General features: G+C 45.7%; 1 protein-coding gene across 1 annotated transcript in view; it reads left to right on the forward strand.

The window, feature by feature from the left end:
- The first annotated feature begins 393 nt into the window (after nt 1-393).
- Nucleotides 394-24702, forward strand: part of LOC119963477 (chondroitin sulfate N-acetylgalactosaminyltransferase 1-like) — a 232650-nt gene continuing 208341 nt past the window's right edge. Inside the window, exon 1 of the mRNA XM_038792649.1 lies at nt 394-605. The gene's annotated coding sequence lies outside the window, so the exon portion shown is untranslated. The remainder of the gene's footprint in view (nt 606-24702) is intronic.

Here is a 24702-nt window from a genome sequence, read left to right on the forward strand (position 1 = left end):
TAACAGGGTGTGCTGTGAAACTTGGCCTTAGCCAGGGCGAGAAACTGTGTTCACTGTTACTGCTGCACAGTGGAGCCTTTGAGGAGCAAATACTAAAAAAGGGAGAGGGAAAAAAAAAGGACTTGCTTTCTATTTCTACAGGAGCCAGCTTGGCCAAGGCTTGGGCTGTGTGTGGGGGTGTTTCTCTGCTTGTCTCCCACCGGGATGTCGGTGTGAAGATGTCTTGACCTTTGCTGAGGCGCAATGGGGATGACGCTTGCGCTGTTTGCTTTCAGAAAACGTTGAGTTGAAGGCCAGCCTTTCATTCTGTGTCCGCAGTTGAACCTCTGGCACTTCCTCCAGGGGTGCCACTTTCACAAGCTCCCTCCGAGTTGAAACTAACACAGCGAGAGAATCTGGGAGCAGCGTCGATGTCCGATCTGTTACAGTCCTCACACACTCTGTGAAGATTGCTGTAACTCTTTTGAGGTCAGCTTTGCCATTTCACGAAAGTCATTTCGTTTTTGAAAAGAGCAGCTCGTTATTCTACCTGTGTGTGGATGGATGCCTTTGAGAAAACTGGCAGAGCTGGGCTTGTGTGAATTTGACTCTTCGCTCCGATGTTTGTAAGTTAACACTCCTCATATATCCTTGCCAAGCTGTATTTGGGGGGGGGGGGGGGGGGAGGTTGGGAGGTGGTAGAGAGTCTAACAAAGACGCATGTCAATTAATCCTGCTGACAAGTTGTCTAGACTCTTATAGAGAGATCCCCGTCAACCTGTCTAGTTACTAACAGGGACAACTTTCCCATTTCAATTCTAGCTGCTCAGCCAGCAGCTGTCAATGGTAACGATTACTTAACCCATCCAGTGCCGGGATGTTTTGAATCATTCATGCAGTGAGATTTCCCCCCCCCCCCCCCCCCCCTTGGAATAAATGCTCTCTCTCTCTCTTTCAAGATAAATCCGACCCCTGCCCCCTGGCCCTTTTATTTTGAGAGCTCAGTGATTGAACTTAAGAAAGGGTAAATTATTCATTCTGAAATGTTGACCCTTTTAAGACAAACGACCTTTTCACTCCCTCCTTGTTTAATGCCACGTGCCACGAATGGGTTCCCGTCTAGAGGGGGAGCTACGTCTGCAGATTTCGCTCTAGCGACCAGCTGGCTGCGTGCATAGAGTGGGATGTCTGACCCCTCCCCGTGGAGACCGGCCTGATTGAGAATTCAGCACATGGTGAATTATAAGGGCTCACATCATACCTGCCCCTTGACATGCAGTAATGAGAACCCCCTTCGCTGGGCTGCCTATTAGTTTCTCGTTAATAACCGCGGTCTGCTTTGAGTGCCGGGGTCGAGTCAGTAATAGAACTACATCATCTCTTGTAGCAAAACATGGGCAATATCCTGGACTGAAATTGACTGGCATGTTGAACGCTCTTGCTCTCAGATGTGCAGCCTCATACAGTAATCGAACTCACTGCTGTACAAAACATCCTAATACCTCTAACAGGCCTGAAGGAATTGGATTTTAAATATATATATATTCACGTGTTGGGATTTCGACAGTATTGATGGTCAGGTTATTAACCAGATGTGGTGAGAATTCTGTTGGATGAAGTCATTGACTGAATTTGAACTACTTCAAACATCCAAACTATAATGACTGCAGAAATCCCAGACTGAAACCCAGAAAGTGAAGGTGTGTTCAGTACAATAACACTTGAGTGATGTTTACAAACTGCCAGAGGTTGTGTTTGAAATGTTGCCCACCGCCTGCATCCATCAAAGGGAAAGGTTAGTCAGGAAGCGGGACATTTGGGTGAAATTTGGCTGGTCCTTCCAAATTTGGGGCACTCTGGAGTAAACAATGAACCAGGATGTTGTGCAGGAAGCTAATACTGCATATATTACCTTGCCGAATGATGGTCTCTTTGAGTCTATTAATAATGTAAGGCAGCTGGTTTGCTCAGTTGGCTGGATGGCTGATTTGTGCCAACAGCGTGGGTTCAATTCCGGTACTGGCTGGGGTTATTCATGAACCTTCTCAACCTTGCCCTCACCAGAGGTGTGGTGATCCTCAGGTTAAATCACCACCAGTCAGCTCTCCCCCTCAAAGGGGAAAGCAGCCAATGGTCATCTGGGACTATGGAGGCTTTACTATTAAGAACACTGCTGCATAACTCATTGTGTTTGATGATTATTAAAGAGGTATCAACAATACAGGACAAAATGTTAAACTGAAACCATCAAATACTCGAGAAGGTGAGCCTTCCAGCTGAATAGGAGACGTGGTCATAGCATCGGTCTCCAATGACTGTTTAATGCAATGACCAGGTATGCCTGCAAAATAAACGAGACAACATGTTGATTTGCGAAGGTTAATTTAAAATAAAACTTTCACCTATTTTTTTGTATGAATACCCATACAGTTCTCTTTGGATTGCACTACAGAGCACACACAGTTCTGGTAGACCCAGAAATGTCACTGGTCGGATGCCAATATGTTGGCAGTCCATTGCGGTGAATCTTTCACACTTACAGCCCAGCTGACTGTTTACCTTAAGCCACTATTTCAGTCCCCGAGCAGATCTCCTGAGGTATTGCACTCGAATAAACAGGAGCGTGTAGACTTGGAGGTGAAGCAGGGTCAGAGGGATAATTGGATCGGGGCCTGCAGCTGTAATTCACCACCCTCCCCCCTTGTGGCGCTGTGAGGCAGCAGGGCTAAGCACTGTGCCACCCCTCTCATTGTTCTTTGTAGGGCCTGGCTGTGTGCAAATTGACTGCTATATTTCCTGTATCATAAGAGTAACTGCTGTCCAAAGTACGTCATGGTTGTAAGCATTTTGGGGAAATCTTAGTTTATCCCATGGCCACTGTAGCAGTAGAGACCTGGGGCTCTTCCTTGTGATTTGCTTTACTCCTATTGACCAGGCGCCACTCTTTCCTGCTGTAAAATCCCATTGAATCGAATAAAATAAACAGCAACTTGAAGAGTTATCCATGTGCGTTGGTGCAAGACAGCTCTACGCATCCCCTCCACCCTTGTGTTTAAACAAACCCTCCAACATAGATTTTCTTTAAAATTATTTACGTTGACTTTGTTCCAGAGGGTTGCAGTTTACTTTTTCAAACACTTGTGGTTTTTTTCTCCTCTTGGAACTGAACCAGTTCTTTGACTTGGATTCTACCTGGGGTGGGTCAGATGGGGTCGGGTCACTGGGGTTTAAACTGGGGAGCTCAGGTCAGCGCTGTGGGCAGGATGCAGGATGTTGTCATGGTGGGAGGGAACGGTTAGACTGAAGCCACAGTGTCTGGGTGATGTCCAGCTTGGCTTTTGTAAGCACACCAATCGTAGAGCCGAGGGAGATGAGCGATCCCACACTTTAATGGCAGACTTGGGAATAAAGGATCAAAATGCTGGGGGGAAAAACTCAACAGGTCTGGCAGCATCTGTGGAGAGAGAAACAGAGTTAGCGTTTCGAGTTCAGATGATGACCCTGCCACAGAAGGGTCTCCTTCTGGGAATATCGGAATTGGAACAGAACACAATCTTAGTCATAGACATGAATTTACAGTGCAGAAGAAGGCCATTCGGCCATCAAGTCTGCACCAGCCCTTGCAAAGAGCACCCTACTCAATCCCACCAATCAATCCTATCCCCATAACCCGGTACCCCCACTTAAACTTTTTGGACACGAAGGGCAATTTATCATGGCCAATCCACCTAACCTGCACGTCTTTGGACTGTGGGAGGAACCCGGAGCACCCGGAGGAAACCCACGCAGACACGGGGAGAACGTGCAGACTCCGCACAGTGACCCAGCTGGCAATCGAACCTGGGACCCTGGAACTGTGAAGCAACTGTGCCAGCCACTATACTACCGTGCCGCCCTAATCTTTCCAGAATTCAACAGGCACAAGCAGGAAAGAGGAATAATGGGAAGAGGAGACAGTTTGCCCTCAGAACTGAGTCACTAAATGAGAGTCCCGGTGAACAGACTGAAGGCGCTACTTGTGTTGGAATTGACTTAGAAAGGTTCAAACAAACCTGTACGTGTTTATTTGATGTATTGGAGGAAGATTTGGTGTGTGGTCTTCGTGCAGTCAAACCAGGGACGTGGGATGTCCCGTTTCTCATCTCTCAGCACCAGCCCATTCACAATCCTTCTGAGCACAATCCACGTATCACAGTGCCCAGGCCGAGCGAGTCCGATTAACCAACGCGCGTTTATTCTAAATCCAAAAATGAAACGTGGAAAATTCACTCGTTGGTTCCGCTCCAGTCTTTGCCGATGTTGTCCCATATACACAGAGATGATTAGTAATGATTAGTAACACACTGACATTATGTTTCAGCTCATGTCCCGCACAAGATGATACGATTGTCTCGTAATTGATCTTTAAATAGCTCATTATGTTTTATCATCATTTTAAATCTGCACCGCATTGAGTGTTATGGCTGAAAATAATGGAAATGCCAACCAAAGTAATTGATTAAATCATTTCTCAAGGGTGGAGATCTGGACTCGGGGGAGTGCAAAATGCACTATGGCAGTGTGAAATAGGTAATCTGGTGATTCAATAGATCACCGGGTCCCAGATTCATTTGCTATGTAGTGAGATGCAGATTATTCCCCATATCTTGTCCCTGTGTATACCCTGGTAGAAAGGACTTCCATAAATCATTCAGATCTTCAAACAACAAACCCACCGTCCTTCCAAAATTACAAGTGGATTTGCCCAGCACAGGGGGTGGGCAAGCGGCGACTCCGAGAGCCCCATTAAGATCTCTCCCTGTGTTGCTTCCGACCTTATTCGGTCGAACGCGCCCGTTTTTCCCACTTGTTCAAACGTCGAACTATTGTTGAAAAGAATCCCAACATCAGAAATTGCATTAAAGTAAAATCTTTTCGTATTTTTTTGCATCCATTTTCCCATTTGTGTAAATGGAAATATGCCCACCTGTTGCCTTAATATTGATGCCATTTGGAACTCTTAAGATGTCACGTTCTTGACTTTTTAAATTCCTCTTCATGTTATTAAGGTTGCCCTGTCTTGGGCCTGAGGACCTTGCCGGTTTCTGACCTTCAGTGTTTCAATCTAGTTATCTATTGTGTTCCCCCCCCCCCCCCCCCCCACACGTACACACACCAATGGTCAGGTAGCCTACTGATGCTTGCTGTCCGGAATCTTGCTGCTGGGCACAAATCCGTTTCTTCAACTGGAGGCCATTGGAAAAGAAAGAGGGCACTGGTTAAGAGAGACTTTTAAAAAATATATTTAGCGTACCCAATTCATTTTTTCCAATTCAGGCCAATTTAGCATGGCCAATCCAACCACCCTGCACATCTTTGGGTTGTGGGGGCGAAACCCATGCAACATGGGGAGAATGTGAGAACTCCACACAAACTTTTAAGAAGAACAAGGTAAAGGGGAAGATGGCGTATGAGCTGTGCTTTGGAGCACGTGTTTGCATACAACATGCGTGGGGTCTTTCAATTGCCTCTCAGCTTCTGCCATGTAAATTTGCCAGCAGGAGGGACAACACAAGGCCATCACTGGAAATGAGCTCCAGAGTCCCTCCTGTGGCATAGTGGAATAGGTCACTGAAGTGGTAAACCACAAACCTGGAGTTCCAGGTTTGAATCCTACCACAGTAAATGGTTAAAATTGAGTTCTAAAATAATAATAATAATCTTTATTGTCACAAGTAGGCTTACATTAACACTGCAATGAAGTTACTGTGAAAAGCCCCCAGTCGTCACATTCCAGCGCCTGCTCGGGTACACCGAGGGAGAATCCAGAATGTCCAATTCACCTAACAGCACGTTTTTCGGGACTTGTGGGAGGAAACCGGAGCATCCGGAGGAAACCCACGCAGACACAGGGAGAATGTGCAGACTCCACACAGAGAGTGACCCAAGCCGGGAATAGAACCTGGGACCCTGGCATTGTGAATCAACAGTGCTAACCACTGTGCTACCGTGCCGCCTCTATGGCAGAGTAATGCATAGGGGCTAGAAGCATGAGGCACAGTGGGTAGTGTCCCTACCTCTGGACTAGAAGCTCTGGGTTTAAATCCAGCAGCTCTTATTGGCCACAGAAGGAGCGTTAATAATGCAGTTCAATGGGCTGATAATCAGCTTGGGAATCCTTCCCCAACTTCCCCAATAGGGGAAGAGCTGCATGCATAAAGATACACTAAAAAATAACAAGGAGTGCTAAGGCTTAGACCTGACCGTTTATCTGTGTTTTTGTAAACTTGCAGAATCTGAGAGAAATGCCTAGATCTGCAGCGCAGGATGACAGGGTTGAGAATATTTCTGGTGCTTAATATTTTTACTGGGCCAGATTTTAAAGTATACATCCGCAAACAGCCTTTCTGTGTGAATATATATATATATATATAGAGAGAGAGAAAAAAAAAACTGAATGGCAGCTTTTGGGTGTTCTCAGATATGTTTAAAGCCGGCCCTTCCTAGTAATGTTCATTTTAAATGTATGAGTCCATATTGGATCCTTGCACAATTCCTAATGTAACAAGACACTGAGAAAATGGCAGGCTATTTCTTAGGGTGCCAGCAAGTGCTCTAGGAGAGTGCTCTTTTATATCAATTTGCTTAATACATGTGCTCAGTCACTGTCATTTAAAATAACATAATGGTCTGGTTCACGAAGATCTACACTATAAATGGTAGCTATATATAGAGTCTGGGTTGAGAGAACCTCTATGCATATTTTTCAAAAATCACACAAACACACTTGATATTCCTTGAATATATAACCTCTACCAAGTGTTTTGTGCATTTCAAAGGGGTATTTCAATTTTGACCATCGTCACTGATTATCAGTCAATTGCTGGTACAGTATGCACTTTCTTACATCTAGAATCATAGAATGATACAGCAGAGAAGGAGGCCATTTAGCCCATCATGTCTGGGCCATTCTCTAAAGGGATAACTCGTCTAGTCCCACTCCCCTTTGTCACAAAGCAGGGAAAAGAATATTTTAGAAAGTGGAGTCGGAGGTCTACTTCACTTTTGGAATTTGGGAGCATGAGTAGGCCATCCAGTCCGAAGAGCCTGTTCTGTCACTCAACTAGTCTGTGGCTGATCTGTATCTTAACTCCGCTTACCTACTGTGGTTCCATAACCCTTCATATCTTATTTAAAAATCCATCAAGCTTAGATTTGACATTTTCAATTGACCTCGATTCAGTAGCTTTCAGGGAACGAAAGAGTTTTGGATTTCCACTGTGTGAAGAAATGCTTCCTGAAATCACTCCCAAACAACCTGGCTCTAATTTATTGTGTTATGTGTAAATACATGTGTCCCCCCACCCCTCCCCACCCCATTCAGGCAGCTTTGATGGAGGTTGACAGCAGTGTGAGGAGTGGACATGTGTTTTGCATCAAATGCTTGGAATTTGTTATCTCAAAATGAATGTTTCATCACAAATGGAGGCTAGAACAAGACACAGGAATGATCAGGTGTCATTCGGCAACTTCTTAATGATCAAAATACCACATACCTCTCAAGTAATATGCACATATCAAAATCCACACTCAGTATTCAGATCAGAAACTGTTATTATTTCAGCTAATTTCCTTAAATACCTATGAGGTAGGGAAAACTACCAGTGCCATTAACACACCAGCCCCACATAAATCCAAGCAATCAAATTGCTCACATTGACAAAAAGCCAATAATCATGAACTCGCAACCTGCACAAAACCAACAAAGCTGTTTTTTTTATAGAAATTACTTTCTATTGCCATTTTCCTTCTTTACACAGATCAACGCACACAGCTAGAAACAAAACAATTGGAAGTACAAAAGTTACAACATTCTGGGGGTGTGGATGGAGGGAATTATTTAATTTTCCCCTCAAAATGAATCATTCAAATTTGAATTCCCGATAGAAACTTTTTCCTGAAAAAAAGAATTTGGTTTCCTCTTTGTGCCCCCATTACTTTGTGATTGGAGTGCCATGTAATTCAGGGACTTGGGATTTTGGAAGTTCTAATTCCTTTTGGAAAATTCAGTGAGGAGAGCTGGGTGTTTTAGTTTTCAGTCTGCTCCTACGTAACTACAGTGCTCAAGACAGATGGATTTGGTGGGATTTGATTGCCATGTTTCTTACATTATAATGGTGACTGCACTTAGAAGTGTCTCACTGGCTGTAATCATTTTGGGATATCCTGAGGTGGTGAAAGGTGCTAAATAAATGCCTATCCTTCTTTCTTCCTTTTTTCATTGCCCGGGTTGATAACTCTGAAAACAAATGCTTCCTGGCTGCTAACCTAGCTCTTATGTTTCTGTATTTTGTGATTACATCTCCTACTCCTCCCCTTCCTACCTAGATAAAACAAAATTTCGAACAAAACAAAATTTCGAACAAAACAGAATCAATGACCTTTGTCATTTTAAAGATCTCAACATTGTTGTTGGCGAAGGGGTGGTTTTGAGGCGAAAAAATCGGGCGAGTTCAGTATTATCAATGCTAAATTGGAGACAACTGTGGCCTGTCCGGAACTCAATGTCAGCCAAGTAGCAGATCGCATTGTTGTGGTGGCTAACGTACAGTTGGATGCTGACAGCAACTGTAAAATGAGATGGTGGATGAAGATGGGATGATTGCCCGAATCTATGGAGTCCTCAGAAGGACAAGAAGGGTTTGCCATGATCCTCTTCGTGATGGAGACCAAGCTTGTCTCAGTGCAATTGTCAGGGTGGAAGAATCTGGGCAGAATAATTCAAACAGAGAATAGTAGAAGTAATGAGTACAGAAATGGATGGCAATGGCATTTGAGGACTTTGGAGGGGAGATTTAAAAATAATGTGGCAGTTGAGAGAGGGGAGTGAATGAAGCTTTTTGGAGGTGCATTATTAAGAGTGGAGGGCACAATGCATGGGGAAGAGGAACCATTGATAACAGCTAACTGGGGCAGCTAAAGACTGATGTGAGGGCGAGTTGAAGCTAAAGGAGTGAGTGAGTGAGCTTGATGTAGCTGGGGAGAGGGGAGGAAAGCTAGGAGACATGTGATGAAGAATATGATAGGGGAGTGCAAGAGTGTGGAAAACAGGAAGAGAAGAGTCAATTACTCAGTCTTTAATCAAGGAAAAATTACTACATATTTAGATAAAGAGGAAATAGCTAAAAGTAGCTAGCATGGATTTCGGATGGAATGATTTTGCTTGACAACACCCATAGGATTCATTGAGGAGATAACAGACATGGTAGATGGGAAACATGTAGTGGATGTATTGTATCCATATTTTAGGAAAGCTTTTGACAAGATATCACAAAGGAGGTTATTAAAGGGGGCTGTGGAATTTCTCAGAGGATTGCAAATTAACGTGAACATTAGCTGGAAGGCGGAAAACAGAGTAATAGTTAGTATCAGCTTTTTCAGAATGGTTGGAATTGGGCAATATTGTGCCACAGGGTTCTGTTTTAGTGTTATTTCTGTTCACAGTCTAAATCGGTGCCAACAACTAACAAATAGAAATCTAGCTTCTATTGTATGAAATATAGAGCAATAAAGCCACAAAGTATAAACCTTAATAAATGAGGGTGCTACCTGCAATTCAGGACACGATGCAATGGGAAGGATATTGAGGATTTATAGAGGGTAGGATGCTACTTGCTATGAGGAAATATAAAGATGGAAAAATAATTAAAATGTTTGGTCTTCTAATGTTGGAATATGGATTAAAGGATCCTGTGTCAGAAATGTCTAAAGTTACAAAAAGATGGGACATTGTATCTAGAATTTGATATCACTAGGACAAGAGTCCACAGATGCAAAATTAATGCAAAATGATTTAGTGCAGTGGCAGAAGAAACCTCTTTAGGCAGAGACTCATGGGGTTATAGAATCCACTTCTAGGGTTAATGGTTGAGGTGTAAATTACAACACCATTCAAGATTAGATTGGATAGGTGGATAAAGGGAAAAGGGTTGCAGAGATATGGGAATGGAGTGGATAAATCTGAATGGAACTATTTTGTGGAAGATAAATGTTAATACAAACTGTATGGGCCAATTGGCCTGCTTCTGTGTAGTTCACACCTCACAGTCTCCTTTAATAATCTCCTTTGGAATATCTTGTCAAAAGCTTTCCTAAAATCTGTATCCAATAAGTCTACTACATTGTATCTGTGTTTTCAACTTCAAGACAAAAAAGCCATTGAACCTTACACTTAGCAGTGGAAATTAGGATAGAGGGAAGGGGTTAATATATACTTTTTTAAACCTATAATTACATTTTCTTGATTGTATTTTACAACTAAACGATCTGATAGAATAAAGGTAGTGCAAGCTGTGCCTCTTGAGCTGTGCTGTTGAAACTACTCTTTGTAGGATGTTAACACAGCTCCAGGTTTGATTTTGGAGTTTGAGTTGTACCATCCAGATTTGCCTTATTACAGTTTGAAGTAGTTGGGTTGCACAAACAATACTATTTGGAGGTGAGGCGTTGTGAATAGTTCCTATTCTTAAAACAAAATATTGATGCAGTGATGTGCGCGCCACTGGCAATGTTGTCATTTATTACACATGCATACTTGCCGTGAGAAACTGGTGGTAGGTGTTCTCCATGAACAACTTCAGTCCTTGTGGTGATGGTATTCCTGCAATGCAGTTAGGTAGAAAGCTCTAGCTTATAGCCCAGTGATAATAGCAGAATGGCACATATGTTAAAATTCGGGCAGTGTGTGCCTTGGAGGTGATGGCATTTCAATGATGTTGCTTCTACTGCTACTCAGTAATGGAGTTTGTAGAGGACAGGAGGTGCTATTGAAGTAACTTGCTGAGTTTCTGCAATGAATCCTGTAAATGTACGATGGAGAGACGCATTAGTTCTCATTGTGATTTCCATTTCAATGAATTTCTGATCCCAACCTTGCCATCAGGAGACATGCTACACAATTAAAATTAAAATGTAAAGGGACTTGGAGTGAGTTGTCTTTAGGGCAATCAGTCGTTTGGTTGAAAGATGCCTTTACAAATAGATTTGTTTTTAAAAATTCATTTACGGGATGTGGCCATTGCTGGTCAGATCAGCATATATTTCCCTTTCCTTGTTGCCCTTCAGAATGTGGTGGTGAGTTGTCTTCTTGAACTGCTGCAGTCCTTGAGGTGTAGGTACACCTACTGTGCTGTGAGGGAGGGAGTTCCAGGATCTTGTCCCAGCGACAGCGGAGGAATGGAGATATATTTCCCAGTCAGGGTGGTGAGCGACTTGGAGGGGAACCTCCAGGTATTGGAGTTCCCAGCTTTCTGCTGCTCTTGTCCTTCTAGATGATCGTGGCCCTGGGTTTGGAAGGTGCTGATTAAGGAACCTTGGTGAGTTACTGCAGTGCATCTTGTAGATGGTACACACAGCTGCCACTGTTCGTCAGTGGTGGAGGGTTTGAATGTTTGTGGAAGGGGAAGCAATCAAGCGAGCTGCTTAGTCCTGGATGGTGTCAAGCTTCTTGAGTGTTGTTCAAACTGCACTCATCCATACAAGTGGAGAGTATTCCATTACACTCCTGACCTGTGCCTTGTAGATGGTTGACAGGCTTTTGGGGGGGTCAGGAGGTGGGTTACTCGCCGTAGGATTCCTAGCCTTCGACCTGCACTGGTAGTCACAGTATTAATGTGGCTAGTCCAGTTCAGTTTCTGATCAATGGGAACCCCCAGGATGTTGCTTGAGTGTAATGCCATTGAATGTCAAGGGGCGATAGTTAGATCCTCACTTGTAGGAGGTGGTCATTGCCTGACACTTGTGTGGCACGAATGTAACTTGCCACTTGTCAGCCCAATAATTAGTAATCATTGACCTCTCCCCACCTATATTGTACCATTTGATACTCATAATATGGAAGCCTTACACGTGAATAGTTTTTAATAATACTTTTAAGAAAACAGCTATTTACTTATCATATCAGTGAAATGGGTGTGCCTACATTTCACTGCAGCCTGTCTATTCTTACGCACTCTCTTCCCAAGTGAAACAGCCAACTGCTTTCTGCTCTCACCTCCCCTCCCACATTTCTTATTAGTTTGCGTACTCCCAGGAAGTCACTATGGAGCCCATGGGTCCTGGGACCTCAGTTTGAGAAACACTTTCGGAGTATAATTGGTTAGGACGTGAGGGACCGGGGGCAGAGCTGGGGTGGGGGGGGGGGGGGGGGGGGGGGGGGGGTGGGGGGGGGGGGGGGGGGGAGAGAACAGAAATGCATTATTTTTTATTGGGAAATCACAGAAATGTTCATCTACTCTTTCATTGATGGTGTGGATTCAGCTTTAAGGAATGGGTTCGATTTGAGCAGATGCTACACTAGGTTCTGACCTGTGAATAAAGGTCAGGGTTGAGTATGAGGTAAGAAGCAACTCTGGTTCATTTCAACGTCACCAGGGTATCTGACCACTGAAGGAAATGGTTTCATCAATTCATTTCTGGGCTGACAAAGTTAACTGAAGCAACATCCTATTCATCTTTCTTGATAGAAATAAGGTTGAGCAATTAGAAAGAAATAACGTGCATTTGTACAGCATGCATTAAGCCCTTAAAATGTCTCAAAGCGCTCTACAACCAATGAAGTACAACTGGAGTGTAGTCACTATGTAAAGAACTGAATAGATATCTCAAGGAAAAGTCCTCTGTACTTATTCAAATAGTGCTATATCTTTTATTCTCACCTGAGGGGGTAGGCAGGACCTTTGTTTAAGGTCACATCCCCAACAGTGCAGCACTTAATTGTACTGGGGTCATTTAGCTCAGTTAGCTGGACAGCTGGTTCGTGATGCAGATAAAGCTAACAGTGTGGGTTCAATTCCTGCACTGACTTAGGTTATGAAGGCTCTTGCCTCTTGCCTGAGGTGTGGTGACCCTTAGATTAAATCACCACCAGCCAGCTCTCCCACTTAAAGCAGAAAGCAGCCTATGGTCATCTGGGACTATGGCAACTTTGCTTTGCCATTGATACTACAGTAAAGTGTCATCAAGCTGGTACAGCAGATGATGGGCTCAAGTAGTGAAGTGGAGAAACAAAATGTTTTTCAACCCATATTAGAGGAACGAGCTGCTGTACTACATCCAGTTGCTCCATTTCTCCAGAGATGGTGGCATAGTGGTAATCCAGAAGCCCAAGCTAATGCTTTGGGGAGATGGGTTCGAATGCCACCAGAGCAGTTGATGAAATTTGTTACGTATGCCTGATCAGCCCTCAACAATGGCTGACGTAACTTTTTTTCGTTTTAAGACAATGCGGAAAGATCAATTTATTCCAGGAGTGGTATTTAAGAAATAGGGTTTGGCTATTTTATAAACAAACTTTATTAAAACAAAATTAATGAAAACAATATTTAAACTTTTACTTCAGCTCTAACAATAACAGATTACATGCAGTTTCTTATCCTTAACACATGAGTTCCCATTACACAACACTGTACATGAACATGCAACTCTGGTTTCATTATCACAGACATACAAATGCAATACTTGCATTTTTAAAGCAATTTTTCTTCTGTTAGGGACATTGGTTCAGAATTAAAATAAAATCATAGACTTTACAGTGCAGAAGGAGGCCATTCGGCCCATCGAGTCTGCACCGGCTCTTGGAAAGAGCACCCTACCCAAGGTCAACACCTCCACCCTATCCCCATAACCCAGTAACCCCACCAACACTAAGGGCAATTTTGGACACTAAGGGCAATTTATCATGGCCAATCCACCTAACCTGCACATCTTTGGACTGTGGGAGGAAACCGGAGCACCCGGAGGAAACCCGCGCACACATGGGGTGGATGTGCAGACTCCGCACAGACAGTGACCCAAGCCGGAATCAAACCAGGGACCCTGGAGCTGTGAAGCAATTGTGCTATCCACAATGCTACCATGCTGCCCCAAATCCTTTACCAAATTTTCTTTGGTGGCAACTTTCATAACTTCTATGCCTGGTTTCAACAGCCTTCTCTTTGTAACTGTTCAAAACAGCATTTCCAGTTTTTCTTTCTCACTGAGCTCTACCCACCCCCTCAAACAACGGTTCTCCCCTGAACTGGCCAGACCTGAATCTATTCTCGCTATCTGGGCTGATAGCCCACTCCTGGTTATGCAAAGAAACCGAGCTATGCCATTCATATGCAACTAACCTTCCATTGACAGACCAATAGGTTATCAGACTCATTGATGGGCTGCTGGCTTGTCAAACAAGGTTGTCCCGAATGACAATGGATCTTGAGTGGATCATCCTGGCTGAACCGGGACATCCTATGCATTCCCACAAACGAGGTTAAGTCTGAATGGGACCAGGTCACTCAGACTGTGAGCGGGTGTATCCCTCTGATTCTGCTGCTTGCAGTCTGTTTAACCCCTAAATTGCCTGCTACATCTTGGACCTAATTTCTGGACCCAAGTTCCCAATTCCTCCCTACTATGACAAATTTAAATTAGTTTGATTGTACAAATCTGAAATTGAAAGCTAATCTCAGTAATAGTGACCATGAAACTACTGGAGATTCACTCAAAACCTGAGGGAAGGAAGTCTGCTGTCTTTACCTCACCTGGTCTACATACCGACTCTTAATTGCCCTCTGAAATAACCTCGTTAGCAAAGCTGCAGCAGTTGAAGAATATGGCAAACCGCCACCTCAAAGGCAAATAGGGATGGGCAACAAATGTTGGCCTATCCTTTGCACCCTCTCTAAGGCATCCACATCCTTCTGATAATGTGGCTACCAGAACTGCATGCAGTATTCCAAATGTGGCCTAACCAAAGTCCTATACAACTGTAACATGACCTGCCGACTCTATTGAGTACAAGAGTCGGCAGGTCATGTTACAGTTGTATAGGATTTTGATTAGGCCACATTTGGAATACTGCGTGCAGTTCTGGTCGCCACATTACCAGAAGGATGTGGATGCTTTAGAGAAGGTACAGAGGAGGTTCACCAGGATGTTGCCTGGTATGGAGGGTGCTAGTTATGAAGAATGGTTGAGTAGATTAGGATTGTTTTCGTTGGAAAGACGGAGGTTGAGGGGGGACCTGATTGAGGTCTACAAAATTATGAGATGTATGGACAGGGTGGATAGCAACTAGCTTTTCCCAAGAGTGGGGGTGTCAATTACAAGGGGTCACGATTTCAAGGTGAGAGGGGGAAAGTTTAAGTGAGATGTGCATGGAAAGTTTTTTACGCAGAGGGTGGTGGGTGCCTGGAACGCTTTGCCAGCGGAGGTGGTAGAAGCGGGCACGATAGCATAATTTAAGACGCATCTAGACAGATATATGAACGGGCGGGGAACAGAGGGAAGTAGATCCTTGGAAAATAGGCGACAGGTTTAGATAAAGGATCTGGATCGGCGCAGGCTGGGAGGGCCGAAGGGCCTGTTCGTGTGCTGTAATTTTCTTTGTTCTTTGTTCTTTTGTTTTATTTTTATCCAGCAACACCCACATCCCATTTTCTTTTTAAATTTAGAGTATCCAATTCATTTTTTTCCCAGTTCAGCAGCAATTTGGCGTGGCCAATCCACCTACCCTGCACATCTTTGCAAACACGGGGAGAATGTGCAAACTCCACAAGGACAGTGACCCAGAGCCGGGATCGAACCTGGGACCTCGGTGCCGTGTGGCAGCAGTGCTAGCCACTGCACCACCGTGCGGCCCATCACCCACATCCCATGATAGATTATTTATAACGCAAATTGACCAGCATTGCCCCTCTGCACAATAAGGAACAATACAGCTATCCACAAGATAGGATCCAGGTCTAACCCTGAAGCTACAGACTAAAACTGATGCTGTAAATGGTGCCAAAACTCATGAATACCACAGTGAATAGAAACTGCTTTAACATTTTCAATTACTGTCTGGTCAACGAGATGCTTCAGGGCATCATTTGCGATGCGTCCAATCTCATGATCCAAAAATAGAGTGGTTCCACAAATGAATGATTCTTCGACATGGGACCAGAGCAAGTCTTTGATGTATTTGCTGTTACTTTTGGGCAATTGATTTGTCATCACACATATCTATTCAGAAAACAGCCTGCTTACTGGTTGCAGTACTGTTTGCAGAAAATTGCACTTTCTAGGGGTGAATCACATGTGGAAACTGTAGATTTTACCGCAAATTTCTTTCCTTTTTTTTTAGAAAACATTTTATTGTAGCATTTAGAGTTTTAACATTTTAACACTCTCAACATCCGAGCGGTCCGACACACGCAACAACCTGACAGTAACATAGCCAACTTCCCCCCTGCCCTACCTCCTGACTACCCATATATTAGATTCCCTACCCATATTCTTTACTGCCATGCCTCCCCCCCTCTTCTGCTGACAGGCAGTTTTCACTAAAGAAGTTGATGAACGGCTGCCACCTCCAAATGAACCCCTGAATTGAACCCCTTAAGGCGAACTTAATCTTTTCCAGCCTGAGAAACCCTGCCATGTCACTAACCCACACTCCTGACATTGGAGGCTCTGAGTCCCTCCCTCCCAGCAAAATCCGTCACCGGGCCACCAGGGGGGCAAAGGCCAACACGTCGGCCTCCCCCCCCCCCCCACACACTCCAAATATTGCCATCCCTGGACTCGGAGTAACCCTCCCTTCCAGGACCTCTGACATGGCATCTGAGAATCCCAGCCAAAATCCCCTCAGCTTCAGACATGCCCAAAACATGTGAATGTGATTGGTCTGGCTTCCCCCACACCACCCACATCTGTCCTCCACCTCCTCGAAAAACCTACTCATCCAGGCCACAGTCATATGAGCCCTGTGGACCACCTTGAACTGGATCAGGATAAGCCTGGCACACAACGAGGATGAATTGACTCTCCTCAGGGCCTTCTCCCATAGCCTGACTTCCAACCTCCCTCCCAACTCGTCCTCCTACTTCCCCTTCACCTCCCCAATTGGGACCCCTTCCTACTCCATCAATTCCGTTTATATTTCCGAGACCCTCCCCTCCCCAACCTCTGTTTTTGACATCACCTTATCCTGCAGTCCCCTTAGAGGGAGGCAAGGGAAGCTTGGAACCTGCCTACGGACAATGTCCCATACCTACAGGTACTGAAATCCGTTCTCACCCAGCAACTCAAACTCCTCCTCTAGCTCCTCCTGGCTCAGGAAACCCTCCTCAATGAAGAGATTCCCAAATCTCTCAATCCCTGCCCGCTGCCTCCTACTAAAGCCCCCATCCAGCCCCCCGGAGCAAACCGGTGATTATCACATTTCGGTGACCACACCAATGCCCCCTCCAGTCTCATGTGCTGCCTCCGTTGCCCCAACACCCTCAGGACTGCCACTACCACTGGGCTTGTGGAGTACCGAGCCGGTGAGAACGGCAGAGGTGCCGTTAACAGAGCCTCCAGACTCGTGCCCTGACACGATGCCACCACCACTCACTTCCACACTAACCCCTCCCCCACTACCCACTTCCTAACCATCGATATATTAGCCGTCCAATAATAATTAATAAAGCTCGGAAGGGCCAAGCTCCCTCCCCGCACCCCCATTCCAGAAAGACCTTTTTCATCCTCGGGGCCTTCCCAGCCCATATAAAACCCAAGATCGCCGCATTCATTGTTCTGAAAAATGCCTTCGGGATGAAAATTGGAAGACACTGAAACACAAACAGCAATCTCGGGAGGACTGTCATCTTCACAGTCTGTACCCTCTCCGCCAATGACAGTGGGAGCACGTCCCACCTGTGGATGTCCCCTTTCATTTGCTCGATCGCCCTGCCCAAATTTAACTTATGGAGCTGACCCCAGTCCCTTGCCACCTGAATCCCCAGGTACCTAAAAGTCCTTCCCACCACTTCAAACGCATCACCCTCAGTCTCCTCTCCTGACCCCTTGCCTGGATCGCGAAGACCTCGCTCTTGCTCATGTTTAATTTGTAACCTGCGAACCGACCAAAATCCTCCAAATTCCCCCCAACGGACCTGTTATGGAAAGAAGCAAATTGTCCGCATAGAGCAATTCCCTTTGCTCCACACCCCGCCTCACTATCCCCCGCCAAATGTTCGAAGACTGAAGCGCCATTGCCAAAGACTCTATTGCCAGGGCAAACAGTAGTGGGGAGAGTGGACACCCCTGCCTTGTCCCCGTGCATAGACTAAAATACTCTGACCAAACCCGGTTGGTCCTTACATTCGCCACCCGTGTCTGATAAAGCAGCCGGACCCAGTTCACGAATTCCTGCCCGAACCCAAACCTTCCCAGGACATCCCATAGGTATTTTCATTCTACCCGATCAAAGGCTTTTTCTGCATCCATGGCCACCATCACCTCAACGTCATGCCCTTCCGCTGGCGTCATTATCACGTATAGGAGCCATTTAGTATTGGACGTCAGGTGACGTCCCTTCACAAATCCTGTCTGGTCCTCCCCTATTACCCCCGGGACACAATCCTCTATGCGGGTGGCCAAGATCTTTGCCAGCAATTTTGCATCCACATTTAAAAGGGGGATCGGCCTAAGTGACCCACAACTCTCCGGATCCTTATCCGGCTTCAAAATAAGGGAAATAGATGCCTGCAGTAACATTGGGGGGAACACTCCCAACTCCTTAGACTCATTAAAAGCCTTCACCAAGAGCGGCCCCAGCAACCTGGAAAACTTTTGATAGAACTCAACTGGATATCCATCAGGTCCTGGGGCCTTACCCGATTGCGTCGCCCCCAACCCATCTATAACTTCCCCAAGCCCAATTTGGGCTCCCAAGCCTTCCACCAACTCTTCATCTATCCTCGGGAACTCCAGCCCCACCAAGAATTGCTTCATGCCTTCCTCCCCGGCTGGGGGTTCCGATTTATATAATCTACTGTAAAATTCCCGAAACACATTGTTCACCCCCGCCGGATCCACCACCATGTTCCCCCTGTATCCTTTACTCTCCCAATCTCTCTCGCTGCCTCCTGTTTCCTCAGCTGATGCGCCAGCATCCTGCTGGCTTTTTCCCCATATTCATAGACCGCGTCATTAACCGTCCACAGCTGTCCCTCCGCCTTACCTGTGGACAGGAGGCCAAATTCCAGTTGTAGTCCCTGACACTCCTTCAGAAGCATGCCTCCTGTCCATCTGCAAAATTTCGCCTATCAGCCTGTCCGCCCGTTCAGCCTTCTCCTTATGGGCCCGAATTGAAATGAGTTCCCCCCTAATAACCGCCTTTAGTGCCTCCCACACCAGCCCTGCCGAGATCACACTGTGTCATTGATCCTTATGAATCCCCGAATAGCCTCCCTCACCCACTCGCACACCTCATCCTCCGCTAGCAGCCCTACATCTAACCTCCATTGCTGGGTCTTTCCTTTGCTAACTTGCAGGTCTACCCAGCGTGGTCTGGCACCACAATTGCTGAATATTCAGTATCCACCACTTTTGCCCAGCACAAAGAAGTCTATCCGGGAATACACCTTATGTACATGGGAGTAGAGTGAAAACTCCTTACTCCTTGGCCTCCCGAACCTCCACAGATCCACCCTCCCCATGCGCTCCATGAACCCCCGCAGCTCCTTTGCCATAGCTGACAGCTTTCCAGACCTGCGACTCGACCGATCCAGCCTCGGATCCAGGACCGTGTTGAAATCTCCCCCCATAATCAGTCGATGTGAATCCAGGTCCGGGATCTTCCCCAGCACCCACCTGACAAACTCAACATCATCCCAGTTTGGGACAAATATATTTACCAATACCACGGCCATTCCCTCCAGCTTCCCACTAACCATAACACTAACCATTGGGGCAGCAGGGTAGCATGGTGGTTAGCATAAATGCTTCACAGCTCCAGGGTCCCAGGTTCGATTCCCGGCTGGGTCACTGTCTGTGTGGAGTCTGCATGTCCTCCCCCTGTGTGCGTGGGTTTCCTCTGGGTGCTCCGGTTTCCTCCCACAGTCCAAAGATGTGCGGGTTAGGTGGATTGGCCATGCTAAATTGCCCGTAGTGTCCTAATAAAAGTAAGGTTAAGGGGGGGGGGGGGGGTTGTTGGGTTACGGGTATAGTGTGGATACGTGGGTTTGAGTAGGGTGATCATGGCTCGGCACAACATTGAGGGCCGAAGGGCCTGTTCTGTGCTGTACTGTTCTATGTTCTATAACATATCTAGCCCCCAGGGTCCGCCTCTATCTTCCCCACCTCGAATGCCAGCCGTTTATTGACCAGGATCTCCACCCCACCCCCTTGTTTTAAAGTCCGATCCTGAATGGAACACCTGCCTGACCCATCGCTTCCTCAACCTAATCTGGTCCCCCACCTTCAGATGTGTCTCCTGCAACATGGCCACATCCGCCTTCAGTTGGCTCAAGTGCGCGAACACACGGGCCCTTTTGACTGGGCCATTCAGTCCACGAACGTTCCACGTGACCAGCCTGCTTGGGGGGCACACCGTGTGAATTTCTTTCCTGAGAGATCTCACAGCATTAACTCATTTGCACCAAGTCTGGCACTCCAGCCTCAGTCAGAAGATTGACTGTTGGCACAGTTGGACCGCTGTGAGTAGAGACCACAAATTTCAGATCACCTATTCTTTGGAATGTTTATGAAGTTGTCACCCTACTGCACATCATCAGTTTGAATGACCATTAGTACACTGTCATGATGGGAAGATATTAGAAACTAAGGTCCAGAAATGGGGTCCAAGGTGCAGCAGGCAATTTAGATGTTAAACAGACTGAAGGAAAAGACTACTAGCAGCAGAATCAGAGGGATACACCCACAGCCAGAGTCACCTTGTCCCATTCAGACGCAACCTTGTTAGTGGGAATACACAGGATGCCCCAGTTCAGCCAGAATGATCCACTCAAGATCCATTGTCATTCAGGACAACCTTGTTTGACCAGTGATCAGCCCATCACAGAGTCTGATTACCTATTTGTCCATCGATGGATGATTAGTTGCATATAAAAGGCAGAGCTCTGTTCTTCTGTACAAATGTGAATGGGCAATCAGCCAAGATAACAAGAATAGATTCAAGTCTGGCCACGGCGAGGGAGAAACTTTGTTTGAGGGGATGGACGGAGCTTGGAGAGAGAGGAAATACTGTTTGAACAGTTACAGAGAAGGCTGTGGAATCGACCAAGGAGTCATGAAAGTTGCCAGCGAGGCAGACTTGAGCAGAAGACTCTGAACAAATGTCCGTAACAGAGGAAAAGTGCTTCATAATGTCTGTTTGTGTAAGTGGATCAAGAGCTGCATTTTCGTGCACAATATGGTTTGATGGGAACTTGCGTTTTAAGGTTAAGAAACTGGATGTAATCTGTTGGCGTTGGTGAAGTAAAGTTTAAATACTGTTTTCTTCTCTTTTGTTTTAATAAAGTTGTTTTTATAAAATAACGAAGTCCTATTTCTTATATTATCACACACAGAATGAATTGATTTTTCCACACCACATTAAAACTTTAAAAGATTATACCAACTGATCCAGCCTCTTAGCCAGTGTTGAGGGCTGAGCAACACAAACAGAAAATGCTGGAAACAATTCTCAGGGAAGGTGTGGTGAGAGAAACAGAACTAATGTTTCAGGTCGATGATCTTTCATCCTGCCCCTAATGGTCATCACAAATTTCCTGCATCCATAGCATTTTTATTATGCCTGAATAATCATTCACCTGTATTTAACTGCTTCCTGGATGCTCTAAAATGCCTGTTTCAATGGAAAACTGAGCTGGTTCTGCAGGAAAACCCTGGTATCAGCCCAAAGTTGCATTTGTGCCACTTTCAATTGCTTACAGGGTACACTTTTGAATTCTATGGAGGAAGGATATGGGGCGCAATGCAGCGGAAACTTTTCTAAGTCCGGTTTTGGTGGGGTGTTACTCGGCAGCTGCAGCACCGAGATTCTCCCCGCTTTCACCGGAACTTTGCCGTTTTTTTGGGGCCTCGGGGAGTTTCTCCAGCCGAGGCCATATATTAGTCGCATTCCTGCTGGGGAGATCTAATAACCAGGCCCCCTTGGTCCCGACCCCAGCCAATGCCACCCTGCTCCCTGGCAGTGCCAGGCTGGGAGTGCGGACGTACCCGGGTGCCGGGGGAGTTCCCTATCCCCGATCACCCAGGGGTCTCTAATAACCTGCGAGGCCAACCGAGGTGCTGTCACACCTGGTCCACGTTTGTGGAAACCAGTGCTAAATGGCGCTATGACGGGGTCTCACAGGCACGGCCGTTGACTCCCAGTGCTGGGTGAAAACGGCCTCCGGGTATTTAAATGAGCCAAATGTCTCATTTAAATATGCTGATCTGGTGTTTAATCCAACTAGCAATATTTGCCAGAATCAGATCACTATGGCTCTACCACCTCAATATTATAATACCTACAGTTTCAGAAACTCTCCTGGGCATTGGGAAACCTTCTGTACCCTAACGACAATTTATCTTTCTCAGTTTCCAAAAAAGATCCTTTTTGGGACCAAACTTACAAAACAAAAATTAAAGTAAACATTCAATTCCTGCCTTGGGTGACTGTGTGGAGTTTCCGCGTTCTCCACGTGTCTACGTGGGTTTCCTCCGGGTGCTCCAGTTTCCTCCCACAGTCCAAAGATTAGGTGGATTGGCCGTGATCAATGCGAGGTGTTATGGGGATAGAGCGGGAGAGTGCACCCAGATAGACAATGTAAGAAGTCTTACAACACCGGGTTAAAGTCCAACAGGTTTGTTTTGAATCACTAGCTTTTGGAGCACTGCTCCTTCCTCAGGTGAATGATCATAGATGGACTATGGTAACGGAAAACTGATCGATGGAAGAAATGAAAACAAAATAAATTGATAGAAATAAAAATGGGGTGAAAGTGGAGGAGAGAGTTCACAGTCCGAAGTTGGTGAACTCAGTGTTGAGTCCAGAAGGCTGTAACATGCCAACTCGGAAGATGAGTTGCTGTTCCTCCAGTTTGCGTTGGACTTAACTGGAATATTGTGGAAGGCCAAGGACAGACATGTGGCCATTAGAGGAAGACAGTGTGTTAAAATGGCAAGTGACAGGAAGGTGTGGGTCCTGCTTGTGGACAGACCAAAGGTGATCTGTAAAGTGCTCTCCCAATCTTCTTTTTGTCTCTCCAATGTAGACTGCATTGAGCAGCGAACACAGTAGACCAGATTGGAGGAGGTGCACGTGAAGCACTGCCTAATCTGAAAAGTGTTTAGGCCCTTGGATGGTGAGCAGGAAGGAGGTAAATGGGAAGGTGTTGCACCTTCTGCGATTGCATGGGAAGGTGCCTTGGGAAGAGGGTGAGGCACTGGGGGTAATGGAGGAGTGGACCAGGGAAACCCAGAGGGAACTGTCCCTGTTGAATGAAGCAAGATGTGTTTGGTGCTAGCATCATGCTGGAGTTGACGGAACTGGCGGAGGCCGATCCTTCGAATGCGGAGGCTGGTGTGGTGAAAAGGGAGGACACGGGGGACCTCTGCATTACCTCTGCAGCACGGGACAATTCTTATCCCTGCCTCCCTCCCTATCACTGCACGTGAATCATTATAGGTGTTTAGGAAGAGCAGTGGGACAAAGAGAAATCTATGAGGGCACCATTAAGATATCAGTAGTGTTTGCACAGTGAAGATATTCAGTTTAATGTATTCGGTCATGTAGCATGAACCTCTGTTGAATGGTGGGATGGAGCTTCATCCCTGGAGTCTGCCACTCCATTAAGTTGCTGATCTCCATTATGTTGAGTAAAGTAACATTGGCCAGAGTCTTCATGTTTGTTTATAGAGCAAGATTTTAAAACGAGAGGTTGAATTCTTGCTTGCATTGCACTCTTGCAGATTCTATTGGCCAGCCCAAGAGCAATATTGGCAGCTCGGGAGCCTGGATCAGATCAGCTGACTGTTCTCTTAGTCACAATTAGCCAATGGTCAGAGCCATTGCAATAAAGGGAGAAAGGCATATCTCTGACAGCAACGCAAAGAAAACCGGCAACCCGAGACCGCGTGAGAGAATTAGATGTTAAAGCAGTCTCCATCTTTCGGTATCCATGAGATGTGGACTCTTCTAGGGTTTATCTTTTGGGTTGGTTTTGAGGTATTGTTTCATATTCAGTGTTCTAAAAATGTTCTTGTTTCTCCACCATTGCATCTAAAATAAATGTGGTTGCCTTTGAAAATAAACATTGAGCAACCTCCAGTTGTCCATGCCCATCTCCGGTGATACGAACTAAGTGGGCAAAGAGTTGGCAAATGGAGTATAATGTGGGAAAATTTGAAGTTGTTCATTTTTGAAGCGAGAAGAAAAGAACAGAGTATTATTTGAATGGAGAAAAACTGCAGAAAGCTGCAACACAAAGGACTTGGGGGGCACTTGTGCACGAAACGCAGAAAACTAGCAGCAGGTAATCAGGAAGGCTAATGGAATGTTGGACCTTATTTCAAGGGGGTTGGAGTATTAGAGTGGAGGAGTCTCGCTGTAACTGTAGAAGGTGCTGGTGAGACCCATTTGGGGTACTGTGAGCAGTTTTGGACTCCTTATTTAAGGAAATAATATTTCATTGGAACTGGTAGAGAAGGTTCACTGGGATGATCCCCTGTATGGAGGGATTGTCTTATGAACAAAATTTAAACAGGTTGGGACTATACTCATTGGAATTTAGAAGAATGAGAGGTGATCTGATTAAAACATACAGGATACTTAAGGGGTTTGACAGGGTAAATGCTGAGAGGATGTTTCCCCTCGTGGGAGAGTCTAGGACCAGAGGGCATAGTCTCAGAATAAACGGCTGCCAATTTAAGACTGAGATGAGG

This window comes from Scyliorhinus canicula, chromosome 3 (genome assembly GCF_902713615.1).
Source record: "Scyliorhinus canicula chromosome 3, sScyCan1.1, whole genome shotgun sequence".
Lineage (NCBI taxonomy): Eukaryota > Metazoa > Chordata > Chondrichthyes > Carcharhiniformes > Scyliorhinidae > Scyliorhinus > Scyliorhinus canicula.